General features: G+C 40.5%; 1 protein-coding gene across 1 annotated transcript in view; it reads left to right on the forward strand.

Annotated features, from left to right (window-relative positions):
• The window catches only part of LOC128692088 (caspase-8-like), a 278,225-nt gene that overhangs the window by 129,690 nt on the left and 134,482 nt on the right, over positions 1 to 14,053 (forward strand). The window lies entirely within an intron of this gene.

The raw sequence follows: 14,053 nt of genomic DNA on the forward strand, positions 1-14,053 counted from the left end.
GCTGGCATGCAGGTACATGTTAAAATCACTAAGAGTCTCTCTACTCTTGATGCCATAATAATAATAATAATAATAATACTAATAATACATAATCTCTTGGGCGCATTAAATGTCACATATTACATTAATATAGACATTTCCCTTAATCTATGATATTTTTTTCAAGATTATATAAGAAACACATTATGTAACACACAAACATGATGCATGCACCCACAGTAAAAAAATTATATAAATATGAGATGTTTACGAAACGGTTTGTAGGAGTGTCGGAAGAATTACGTTTTCTCTAGTCCATCACCCGTTACTAGGGGATAACTGTAGAAAAATATTCCTTTCGTATGCCTTCACTCTATAGCTATTCACGACCCTTGTGGGTTTAGCACTTCTTTTTATTATGATTATAATAATAATAATATCATCATTCAGTCTAAAAATGGTGTGTTGATGAGAATGGGAGTGTTGCTGTTTATTATTCTGTACTAACTTGTTCAACTTGTACACAATGTAAGAGTGTTTGTTTTGTGATTTAATTATTATTATAAAAAAAAAATATTGTAAGGTAAAAGTTTCACAAACTCTTACAAACGTACGTGAATGAACTAAAACTGGACACGTATTAATACCATCTAGTTCGCCTGACCAAGTGATCGTCCACCACCCATTCAGTTTGTGTTTTTACACTGAGCTTCGTGTATCTCGTTCTCTCTCGTTTACTCTTCGTTAACTAATTGGCTTTCATTGACGATGGCATCTAAGCTTAGTTGTGATAAAAAGAAGAGTCGTAAACCTCTTACTTAAAGTGCCAAGTTAGAAATGATTAAACTGAGTGAACAAGGTATGTCAGTGGCTGAGATAGGACGTAAGTTTGGTTTGGCTCGTCAAACAGTTAGTACAGTTGTGAACAATAAGGAGAAAGTGCTGCTGGAAATTAAAAGTGCTACACCAGTGACCACTAAAGTTATAAGAAAATATGATAACTTTTTTACTGACATGGAAAAACTTTTAATGGTGTGGATTGATGATCAGACTAGTCACAATGTGCCTTTAAGCAGAGCAAAGAAAGAAATTTCATGAAAAGATCCATCCTGATGATAGTCCTGTTGCCATTAACCCTTTGACTGTTTCGGTCATATATATACGTCTTACAAGCCACCATGTTTGACATATATATACTCTTAAATTCTAGCGGCTTCAAATCGAGCAGGAGAAAGCTGGTAGGCCCACATGTGAGAGAATGGGTCTGTGTGGTCAGTGTGCACCATATAAAGAAAATCCTGCAGCACGCAGTGCATAATGAGAAAAAAAAACTCCGACCGTTTTTTTTAATTAAAATGCCAACTTTTTGGTCTATTTTTGTATAGTATTTATGGTTGTGTTCTCGTTTTCTTGGTCTCATTTGATAGAATGGAAAACATATTATAGAAATAGAGGTGATTTTGATTGGTTTTACTATGAAAAGAACCTTGACCTGCTGGTCATTTCAAACTCCTCTCCTGGAGGAGAGGATAATGAAACTCCTCTCCTGGAGGAGAGGAGTGGTGTTAGGAGGCAGAAACTTGACTTTGATAAAACTAAACTCCCTTGCAATTTGCTCTTGCAAGTCTGGAGGATGAGCAGGAGCATAGTCCATTAACAGGAGGCACTGAAGTGGCAATTTATTTTCCAGGAGGTATTTTTCACGCTGGAGCCAAACACATCACAGAACCAATCGAGGAAAATGCCCCTAGTGACCCATGCCTTACTGTTTGCTCTCCACATCACACATAATTTAGTCTTGATGACACCGTTTTTCTTGAACACACTGGGAATTTCAGAGTGATACATGGGTAAAGGCTTCACTTTGCAGTCACCATTAGCATTACTACAAAACATGAGAGTTAGCCTGTCTTTCATAGGCTTGTGTCCTGGGAGTGCCTTTTCCTCCTGAGTAATGTAGGTCCTGTTTGGCATTTTCTTCCAAAACAGGCTTGTTTTGTCACAATTGAACACTTGTTGGGGTTTTAAGTTTTTCAGTCTCTTTGTAACCCTTAAAGTCCTTCACATATTTTTCAGCCACTTTTTTGTCAGAACCAGCAGCCTCGCCATGCCTTATCACACTGTGTATGCCACTACGATTCTTAAATCTCTCAAACCAGCCTTTGTTGGGCTTAAATTCATCAATAGTGCTCAGTATGAGCACTATTAGGAGGCATTTTCTTAATGAGATACGGATGCAACTGCCTTGCCTTTTCACATATTATTGACTGAGAAACCCTATTTCTTGATAATTGTTTCTCATTGATCCATACCAACAGCAGTTTCTCCACATCTTCGAGTGTATTTGCGATCTTTTTTGTAAGCATACTTGCATCTTTTGCAACAACAGCTTCCTTGATTGCCTTTTTGTTGGCCAAGATAGTAGCGATGGTTGACTGGGGTTTGTTATATAACCTGGCCAACCCAGAGACATGCACTCCACTTTCATATTTTGTGATGATCTCTTTCTTCAATTCAATAGTATTTCTTGCCCTCTTTACCACAGGGCTGGCACTAGAAGCTTTCTTTGGGCCCATCGTTGCTTATTTAGCAGTTCTTTTTCTTTCTTTCAACACACCGGCCGTATCCCACCGAGGCAGAGTGACCCAAAAGGAAAAACAAAAGTTTCTCCTTTTACATTTAGTAATATATACAGGAGAAGAGGTTACTAGCCCCTTGCTCCTGGCATTTTAGTCGCCTCTTACAACACGCATAGCTTACGGAGGAAGAATTCTGTTCCACTTCCCCATGGAGATAAGAGGATATAAACAAGAATAAGAACTAGAAGTTTTTCTTCTTCTCTTTTTTAGTAAATGTCTACAGGAGAAGGGGTTGCTAGCCCATTGCTCCCGGCGTTTTAGTCGTCTCATACGACACGCATGGCTTACGGAGGAAAGATTCTTTTCCACTTCCCCATGGACAATAGAAGAAATAAAGAGGAACAAGAGCTATTTAGAAAAAGGAGAAAAACCTAGATGTATGTATATACAGTGGACCCCCGCATAACGGACACCTTGCATAGCGGACAATCCGCATAGCGGACAATCCGCATAGCGGACGCTTTGATCGCTAAAATTTTGCCCCGCATAGCGCCCAAAAACCCGCTCAGCGGCCTTCGTCCGAGACGCGTCCAATGTGCGGCCTGAGCCAGCCTCATATGTTCCGCCGGTGGCATTGTTTACCAGCCAGCCTCCGCGGTAACATTCAAGCATACAATCGGAATATTTCGTATTATTACAGTGTTTTCGGTGCTGTTTCTGGAAAATAAGTGACCATGGGCCCCAAGAAAGCTTCTAGTTCCAACCCTACAGCAATAAGGGTTAGAATTCCTATAGAAATGAAGAAAGAGATCACTGATAAGTATGAAAGTGGAGTGCGTATCACCGACCTGGTCAGGTTGTACAAGAAACCCAAATCAACCATCTCTTCTATTGTGGGCAAGAAAACGGCAATCAAGGAAGCTGTTCTTGCCAAAGGTTTAACTGTGTTTTCGAAACAAAGATCGCAAGTGATGGAAGATGTTGAGAGACTCTTATTGGTGTGGATAAATGAAAAACAGCTAGCAGGAGATAGAGTCTCTCAAGCGATCATATGTGAAAAGGCTAGGAAGTTGCATGAGGATTTAATTAAAAAAAGGCCTGCAACTAGTGATGATGTGAGTGAATTTAAGGCCAGCAAAGGTTGGTTTGAGAGATTTAAGAAGCGTAGTGGCATACATAGTGTGATACGGCATGGTGAGGCTGCCAGTTCGGACCACAAAGCGGCTGAAAAATATGTGCAGGAATTCAAGGAGTACATAGAAACTGAAGGACTGAAACCTGAACAAGTGTTTAATTGTGATGAAACAGGCCTGTTCTGGAAGAAAATGCCAAGCAGGACCTACATTACTCAGGAGGAAAAGGCACTCCCAGGACATAAGCCTATGAAAGACAGGCTTACTTTGTTGATGTGTGCCAATGCTAGTGGTGATTGCAAAGTTAAGCCTTTATTAGTGTATCACTCTGAAACTCCCAGAGCGTTCAGGCAAAAGAATGTCCTCAAGGATAATTTGTGTGTGCTGTGGAGGGCAAACAGTAAGGCATGGGTCACTAGGGAATTTTTCTATAACTGGTTACACCATGCATTTGCCCCCAATGTGAAAGATTACCTAACTGAAAAGAAATTAGAACTTAAGTGCCTCCTGGTGTTAGACAATGCCCCTGGTCATCCTACAGACGTGGCAGAGCGACTTTATGGGGACATGAGCTTCATTAAGGTGAAGTTTTTGCCTCCTAATACCACTCCTCTCCTGCAGCCCATGGACCAGCAGGTCATTTCCAACTTCAAGAAACTGTACACAAAAGCTATGTTTCAAAAGTGCTTTGAAGTGACCACAGACACTCGATTGACTCTAAAAGAGTTTTGGAAGGATCACTTTAATATCCTCAATTGTGTAAACCTTATAGGTAAGGCTTGGGAGGGAGTGACTAAGAGAACCTTGAACTCTGCTTGGAAGAAACTGTGGCCAGAATGTGTAGACAAAAGGGATTTTGAAGGGTTTGAGGCTAACCCTGAGAGGAGTATACCAGTTGAGGAATCAATTGTGGCATTGGGGAAGTCCTTGGGGTTGGAGGTTAGTGGGGATGATGTGGAAGAGTTGGTGGAGGAGGACAATGAAGAACTAACCACTGATGAGCTGATAGATCAACTTCAAGAGCAAGAAGCCAGACCTGGGGAAACTGGTTCAAAGGAGGGGAGAGAGAAATTGAAGGAATTGCCTACTTCAAAGATTAAGGAAATGTGTGCAAAATGGCTTGAAGTGCAAACCTTTTTTGATGAAAATCACCCTCACACAGCTATTGCAAGCCGTGCTGGTGACTGTTACAATGACAATGTTGTGAACCACTTTAGACAAATCATAAAGGAACGAGAGGTACAGGCCACTATGGACAGATATGTTGTGCGAAAGAAGTCCAGTGACTCTGAAGCTGGTCCTAGTGGCATTAAAAGAAGAAGGGAAGTAACCCCAGAAAAGGACTTGCCTCCTCAAGTCTTAATGGAAGGGGATTCCCCTTCTAAACACTAAAACTCTCTCTCCCCTCCTCCCATCCCATCAATCATCACCAGATCTTCAATAAAAGTAAGTGTCATGTAATTGTGCATGCCTTTTTCAGTTTGTGTGTACTAAAATTAACATTTTTTTGTGGTAAAAAAAAATTTTTTTCATACTTTTGGGTGTCTTGCACGGATTAATTTTATTTCCATTATTTCTTATGGGGAAAATTCATTCACATAGCGAACATTTCGCATAACAGCCAGCCCTCTTGCACGGATTAAGGTCGCTATGCGGGGGTCCACTGTATATATATGCATGTGCGTGTCTGTGAAGTGTGACCAAAGTGTAAGTAGGAGTAGCAAGATATCCCTGTTATCTAGCGTGTTTATGAGACAGAAAAAGAAACCAGCAATCCTACCATCATGCAAAACAGTTACAGGTTTCTGTTTCACAGTCATCTGGCAGGACGGTAGTACTTCCCTGGGTGGTTGCTGTCTACCAACCTACTACTAGAGCAATGTGTGGTGTGGATATAATGCAGAGAATTCGTAGTTTGGAAGTTAGGAGGAGGTGCGGGATTACCAAAACTGTTGTCCAGAGGGCTGAGGAAGGGCTGTTGAGGTGGTTCGGACATGTGGAGAGAATGGAGCGAAACAGAATAACTTCAAGAGTGTATCAGTCTGTAGTGGAAGGAAGGCGGGGTAGGGGTCGGCCTAGGAAAGGTTGGAGGGAGGGGGTAAAGGAGGTTTTGTGTGCGAGGGGCTTGGACTTCCAGCAGGCATGCGTGAGCGTGTTTGATAGGAGTGAATGGAGACAAATGGTTTTTAATACTTGATGTGCTGTTGGAGTGTGAGCAAAGTAACATTTATGAAGGGGTTCAGGGAAACCGGCAGGCCAGACTTGAGTCCTGGAGATGGGAAGTACAGTGCCTGCACTCTGAAGGAGGGCTGTTAATGTTGCAGTTTAAAAACTGTAGTGTAAAGCACCCTTCTGGCAAGACAGTGATGGAGTGAATGATGGTGAAAGTTTTTCTTTTTCGGGCCACCCTGCCTTGGTGGGAATCGGCCAGTGTGATAATAAAAAAAAAAAGAACTAGAAAGAAAATAGAAGAAAACCCAGAGGGGTGTGTATATATATGCTTGTACATGTATGTGTAGTGTGATCTAAGTGTAAGTAGAAGTAGCAAGACGTACTTGAAATCTTGCATGTTAATGAGACAGAAAAAAGGACACCAGCAATCCTACCATCATGTAAAACAATTATAGGCTTTCGTTTTACACTCACTTGGCAGGACGGTAGTACCTCCCTGGGCGGTTGCTGTCTACCAACCTACTACCTAGGATTTAGCAGTTACAAGCTCTAAAAACAATGGAATAATACAAAATATATCGCATGTATGCGTGTAATTGTCCTCAATGGCTTGTAAACAATGGCACACTGGCTATACATGGAGTCATGGGGTGGCCGTGCTGCTCAGGCCACGTGGACACATTCAGGATGAATGTCCTTAACCCGTAAACGGTCCAAACTTATATATACATTCACTACCGTACTGCCCAACTTTTTTGAGAAAAAAAAAAAACATTGCTGTTTTTTAATAGGAAAAAAGAGCATATGGTACCTTGGCATCCCCAATTATTTTAATATGGCACACAGTGAGTGCTCACACCCATTCTTTCATGTCTAGGCGACTCAGGCTTATCGTGGCAATGTAAAATGTGTGACACATAAAACGTATATACGTATACGTTTGGGGCACTAGCGGTAAAAACGTATTTACATACGTTTGGACCGTTTATGGGTTAACCGAGTTCTTTTTCGGTAACGAAGCCAACATTTTGACACAAAAACGTATCGCTATCCAATTTTCTTGTTATCCGATGACATTGTTACCCGAGGGTTCACTGTACATATTTTCTTTATTTCAGTTTTACACTAATATACTGTTCTCTGATGTAACTCATTGATGTCTAAGGGAGGAGAAAGTTAGGATGAGATATAAGCAGCTATTGGCAGAAAGGTGGGTTAGTGCAAGTATGGGTAGTGGGAAGGTTGAAGAGGGATGGGATAGTTTTAAAAATGCAGTACAGTGGACCCCCGCATACCGCACGCATCGCATACTGTACAATCCGCATACCGCTCGCTTTTTTCGCAAAAATTTTGCCTCGCATACCGCCCAAAAACCCACTCACCGCTCTTCGTCCGAGACGCGTCCAATGTGCGGCCTGAGCCACGCTCACATGTTCCGCCGGTGGCATTGTTTACCAGCCAGCCTCCGCGGTAACATCCAAGCATACAATCGGAACATTTCGTATTATTTTCTGGAAAATAAGTGCCAACCCTACAGCAATAAGGGTGAGAATTACTATAGAGATGAAGAAAAAGATCATTGATAAGTATGAAAGTGGAGTGCGTGTCTCCGAGCTGGCCAGGTTGTATAATAAACCCCAATCAACCATCGCTACTATTGGTGGTACAGCTGCTGCTGCTGCTGTACCACCATCAGCTGCTGCTGCTGTTGTACCACCGTCAGCTGCTGCTGCTGTAGTACCGTCTGCTGCTGCTGTAGCATCGTCTGTTGCTGCTGTAGCATCGTCTGCTGCTGCTGTAGCATCGTCTGTTGCTGCTGTAGCATCGTCTGTTGCTGCTGTAGCATCGTCTGCTGCTGTTGTACCACCGTCAGCTGCTGCTGCTGCTGTAGCACCGTTGTTGGTGTGGCTTATTGAGAATACCAAGAAACAATTAACCCCAGAGGATTTGCCACCCAGGATAACCCAAAAAAGTCAGTGTCATCGAAGACTGTCTAACTTATTTTCATTGGGGTCCTTAATCTTGTCTCCCAGGATGCAACCCACACCAGTCGACTAACACCCAGGTGAACAGGGAAACATGCCTGGAACTAGTGCTCATATTGGTGAATTTAAAGCCAGCAAAGGTTGGTTTGAGAGATTTAAGAATCGTAGTGGCATACACAGTGTGATAAGGCCTGTTCTGGAAGAAAATGCCAAACAGGACCTACAGTACTCAGGAGGAAAAGGCACTCCCAGGACACAGTGTCTCATCAGTCATTGCTGCATCTTCAATAAAGGTAAGTGTCATTTATTCTTCATTTAGTAGAGTAGTACATGCACAATATATATTGTGCATGTACTACTCTACTATTGTGCATGTATCCTTCTCTTTGTGTGTAGGAAAATGTATATTTCATGTGGTAAAAATTTTTGTTTCATACTTTTGGGTGTCTTGCACGGATTAATTTGATTTCCATTATTTCTTATGGGGAAAATTCATTCGCATACCGAACATTTCGCATAACAATCAGCCCTCTTGCACGGATTAAAGTCGCTATGCGGGGGTCCACTGTATTAGAATGTGGGGCAGAAGTTTGTGGCTATAGGAGGGTGGGTGCAGGAGGAAAAAGGAGTGGTGGAATGATGGAGTAAAGGGTGTGGTAAAAGAGAAGAAGGTAGCTTATGGGAGGATTTTACAAAGCATAAGTGATATAAAAAAGGGCAGAGTATATGGAGAGTAAAAGAAAGGTGAAGAGAGTGGTGAGAGAGTGCAAAAAGACAGCAAATGATAGAGTGGGAGAGGCACTGTCAAGAAATTTTGCTGAGAATAAGAAAAAAATTTGAAGTGAGATAAACCAGTTAAGAAAGCCTAGGGAACGAATGGATTTGCCAGTTAAAAACTTAGTAGGGGAGCTAGTAGATGGGGAGCTGGAGGTATTGGGTAGATGGTAGGAACATTTTGAGGAACTTTTAAATGTTGATGAAGAAAGGGAGGCGGTAATTTCATGCACTGGCCAGGGTGGTATAACATCTTTAAGGAGTGAAGAAGAGCAGGATGTGAGTGCAGGGGGTAAAGCAGCTGGAACTGACAGGATCAATACAGAAATGTTAAAAGTAGGGGGAGGAGATGTAGTGATAGAGTAGTTGGTATTTTTGTTTAATAAATGTATGAAAGAGGAGAAGGTACTTAGGGATTGGCAGAGAGCATGTATAGTTCCTTCATATAAAGGGAAGGGGGACAAAAGAGATTGTTTACTGAGTATACCAGATAAAGTGTATGGTAGGGTTATAATTGAAAGAATTAAGGATAAGACAGAGAGCAGGACTGCAGATAAGCAAGGAGGCTTTAGAGTGGGTAAGGGATGTGTAGATCAAGTGTTTACATTGAAGCATATATGTGAAAAGTATTTAGATAGAGGTAGGGTAGTTTTCATTGCATTTATGTATTTAGAAAAGGCATATGATAGTGGATAGGGGAGCAATGTGGCAGATGTTGCAAGTGTATGGAATAGGTAGTAAGATACTAAATGCTGTAAAGAGTTTTTATGAGGATAGTGAGGCTCAGGTTAGGGTGTGTAGGAGAGAGGGAGATTACTTCCCAGTAAAAGTAGGTCTTAGACAGGGATGTGTAATGTCACCATGGATGTTTAACCTTTTCAGGGTTGGCAGGCAGTCTCCTAAACTTGTTCTCAGGGTCGGAAATTTTTCAAAAAAATAAAATTTATTGTTTCTTATGAAATGTTAGAGAATCTTTTCCCAATCATAATGACACCAAAAGTATGAAATTTGATGGAAAACTTACAGAATTATGCTCTTGCGAAGTTAGCAGTCTCGCTGATGTTTACGCATCGGCAATTTCACCCACTTTGAGCCCTATTTTCGGCCAATTCCAATGTACCAGTCGACAAAAGGCATAACTATTTAGCTACAACTCCATTTTTTCTGTCGAATGAGTACAAGAAACCACCCATTTACACATTACAACCATCCAATAAAGTGGTCAGAAATTGGCAATTTTAGAACATAAGAACATAAGAAAGGAGGAACACTGCAGGAGGCCTGTTGGCCCATACTAGGCAGGTCCTTTACAATTCATCCCACTAACAAAACATTTGCCCAACCCAATTTTCAATGCTACCCAAGAAATAAGCTCTGATGTGAAAGTCCCACTCAAATCCAACCCCTCCCACTCATGTACTTATCCAACCTAAATTTGAAACTACCCAAAGTCCCAGCCTCAATAACCCAACTAGGTAGACTGTTCCACTCATCAACTACCCTATTTCCAAACCAATACTTTCCTATGTCCTTTCTAAATCTAAACTTATCTAATTTAAATCCATTACTGCGGGTTCTCTCTTGGAGAGACATCCTCAAGACCTTATTAATATCCCCTTTATTAATACCTATCTTCCACTTATACACTTCGATCAGGTCTCCCCTCATTCTTCGTCTAACAAGTGAATGTAACTTAAGAGTCTTCAATCTTTCTTCATAAGGAAGATTTCTAATGCTATGTATTAATTTAGTCATCCTACGCTGAATGTTTTCTAATGAATTTATGTCCATTCTGTAATATGGAGACCAGAACTGAGCTGCATAATCTAGGTGAGGCCTTACTAATGATGTATAAAGCTGCAGTATGACCTCTGGACTTCTGTTGCTTACACTTCTTGATATAAATCCCAGTAATCTATTTGCCTTATTACGTATGCTTAGGCATTGCTGTCTTGGTTTAAGGTTGCTGCTCACCATAACCCCCAAGTCCTTTTTGCAATCTGTATGGCTAAGTTCTACATCATTTAACTTATAAGTACTAGGGTTATGGGCACTCCCAAGCTTCAGAACCTTGCATTTATCTACATTGAACTGCATCTGCCACTTTTCTGACCAAGAATAGAGTTTGTTTAAATCCTCCTGAAGTTCCATAATGTCTACGTTTGAATCAATTATCTTACCTATCTTTGTGTCATTGGCGAATTTGCTCATATCACTAGTAATTCCCTCATCAAGATCATTGATATATATTATAAACAACAACGGGCCCAAGACTGATCCCTGTGGAACGCCACTTGTTACAGATCCCCACTCGGATTTAACCCCATTTATGGACACACTCTGCCTCCTGTCAGTGAGCCATGACTCGATCCACGAGAGCACTTTTCCCCCAATGCCATGAGCTGCCACTTTCTTTAACAGTCTATGGTGCGGAACTCTATCAAAAGCCTTACTAAAATCTAAGTAAATAATATCAAATTCCTTATCGTGGTCAACAGCCTCAAAAGCTTTACTGAAGAAAGTTAATAAATTAGTTAGACAAGACCGGCCTCTTGTGAATCCATGCTGAGTATCATTAATCAAGCTATGCTTATCGAGATGGCTTCTTATAATCTCAGCTATAATTGACTCTAGTAATTTGCCTACAATTGAGGTCAGGCATATTAGGCGGTAATTTGACGGTAACGACTTGTCCCGTTTTAAAAATAGGAATTACATTAGCCATCTTCCACATATCAGACACTAGACCAATTTCACACAAATTTCAAAAGATGTCAATTTCCAAATAGGGTCCAGAATAAACAAGACAGACATTCCTGGCATTAAAATAACATTTCCTTTCTTCATTAGTCACGTCCCCAGGTGTCTGTTACATTTCTTTTGCTTTCCACTTTGAATTTTTATTCTCACATAAAATAGAAGATTTACTGTTATGCAGACTAATGCATTAGTGTAGAAATGGTATAAATAATATCAGCACACTTGTGAAAAAATATTAGACTCACCAGTTGACGTGTACTGGATGTGTGGCATGATTTGTTTACTTTTGAACTTTGGCAAAAATCGAACATTTCTGCTACTTTGAGCTCAATTTCAAGGTACTTTTCATTGTGAAACCAATGAAAATCATCTCAATTTCTGTAATATGTCTTCCATTCTATAAAATGAGACCAGAAAAAGTAGAATACAATCATAAATAGCATACGAAAATACACTGCAAAGTCGCTGTTTTAAACCAAAAACAGATTTTTTTTTTCTCATTATGCACCGTGTGCTGCAGGATTTTTTTTCATACTGCGCACACTGACCACATAGACCCATTCTTTCATATATAGGCCTACCAGCTTTCTCTCGCTAGACTCACAAAATCGTAATGACACGATTGCAAATGCTACGGTCTGGAGTTTTGCTCTCTGATCGCAGGTTCTATACCCGCCCTGTGTACAGTTTCTCTCGCTAGATTTGAAGGCGGTAGAATTTATGCGTACTAGTACAGCACCAACCCTGGCGTGCAAGCCATACTAGTATTGCACCAACCCTCAAAGGGTTAACCCTTTGACTGTCTCAGTTGTATATATACATCTCACAAGCCACCATGCTTGACGTATTAATACTCCAAAATTCTAGCAGCTTCAAATCAACCAGGAGAAAGCTGATAGGGCCACATGTGAGAGAATGGGTCTCCATGGTCAGTGTGCACCATATAAAAAATACCGGGGAGCCAGTGGTGCATTATGGGAATGCCATTTCAGTAGTCCTTTTTCAGCCTGCCTAGCAGTAAGAAATATGCGACTCCCTGGCGTATCTAGGACTCTTCTTTTTCCCAAGTGATGTTCTAACACAGGTAGAAGCGTCAGTGAAGATCAGTTTCATGGTTTTGAGGAGTTTGTGACCGAAAGCACTGCCCAGGATACCAGAAGAAAGTAAGAAAGGAAATAGAAGGAAGAAAAAAGAAAAGTAGAAAAAGATAATTACACGGAGGATGGAGGGGAAGCAAGCATCTGACCCCATTGTTTTGACAGGCAGTAGCGGGAGTGAGTAATGAGACAATGTCATTTTGACAGCTGCTGGACCCTGACTCGGCACATTTAGAAGTCCATACACACTCACACACACAACACAATGAAAGTGTCCAGTGACTATATATGTGTATATATATTATAGAAACCAGAAGGAAGGAAAGAATGAAGAAATAATGAAGGAAGAAAGAAAGGTAGGTAGGAATGATGACACAGGAACATTTACCTAGGATAACTACCTATCACAACTGCCTGCTACTACTTTGAAGAAAATTGCTCAGAGAGGTGTTTTGTCTGTGCACATACAAAAAACGCCCACAAAACCACAGACACTTGTTTTATGTGTGAGGAGTGTAAAACACCATTGTGTATGAAACCATGTTTCAAAGAGTTCCACAAGCTGCAGAACTTCTAGGAACATGTCCAGTGACTGTACATTTGTATATAATAGAACAATAGTAATAATTTTTTGTATTTGTTTGTGTAAACAAGTTTTGTAAACAATATATTGATAATTATGTTTGTGTGCTTATTGTGTTGTATACAACGAGTGTATATATGTACATTGCACCTTACTTTGGTCTCACAGGCCACATAAGTTATGTTAAAAAATAAAATAGTGAAAAAACAAGAAACCTTCCAATGCAAGTAGTAAACCAAAGTTTACCGGGTGAGTGGCATTCACCGCTGTTGCCATACGCTGCTCATTTTCTGCCAACTTTACGCCTCTATATCTCGGTAAGTACTGATTGCAAAAAAAAATTTGGGGGGCTTAAAACAATCAGAAAATTAATCTTAACATTTTCATAAGAAAAAATATTTTTTTTTTTTAATATTCTTCAACACCAGGAGACACTTCAGGGTTTGGGGTTGTGACAGTCAAAGGGTTAATTTATTTATAGATGGGGTTGTAAAAGAAGTAAATGCTAGGGTGTTGGAGAGAGGGGTGGGATTAAATTATGGGGAATCAAAGACAAAATGGGAGTTGACTCAGTTACTTTTTTTGCTGATGATACTGTGCTTTTGGGAGATTTTAAAAAAAGGTTAGAAAGGTCAGTGGACAAGTTTGGGAGGGTGTGTAAAGGTAGAAAGTTGAAAGTGAATAGAGATAAGAGTATGGTGATGAGGGTATCAAATGATTTAGATAAGAAAAATTGGGGATCACATTGGAGAGAGGGAGTATGGAAATGTTTTCAGATATTTGGGAATTGACTTGTCAGCAGATGGGTTTATGAAGGATGAAGTTAAACACAGAATTGATGAAGGAAAAATGGTGAGTGGTGCATTGGGGTATCTGTAGGATGGCGCTGTGTGGTGCTGAGAGTGTTTATCTATAGGCAACATATGAAGAATGCCACTGCAGCTTCATATTTATTAATATTAATTACTATTCCATGCTATAATGAACAATT

Source organism: Cherax quadricarinatus, chromosome 15 (genome assembly GCF_038502225.1).
Source record: "Cherax quadricarinatus isolate ZL_2023a chromosome 15, ASM3850222v1, whole genome shotgun sequence".
Classification (NCBI taxonomy): Eukaryota; Metazoa; Arthropoda; class Malacostraca; order Decapoda; family Parastacidae; genus Cherax; species Cherax quadricarinatus.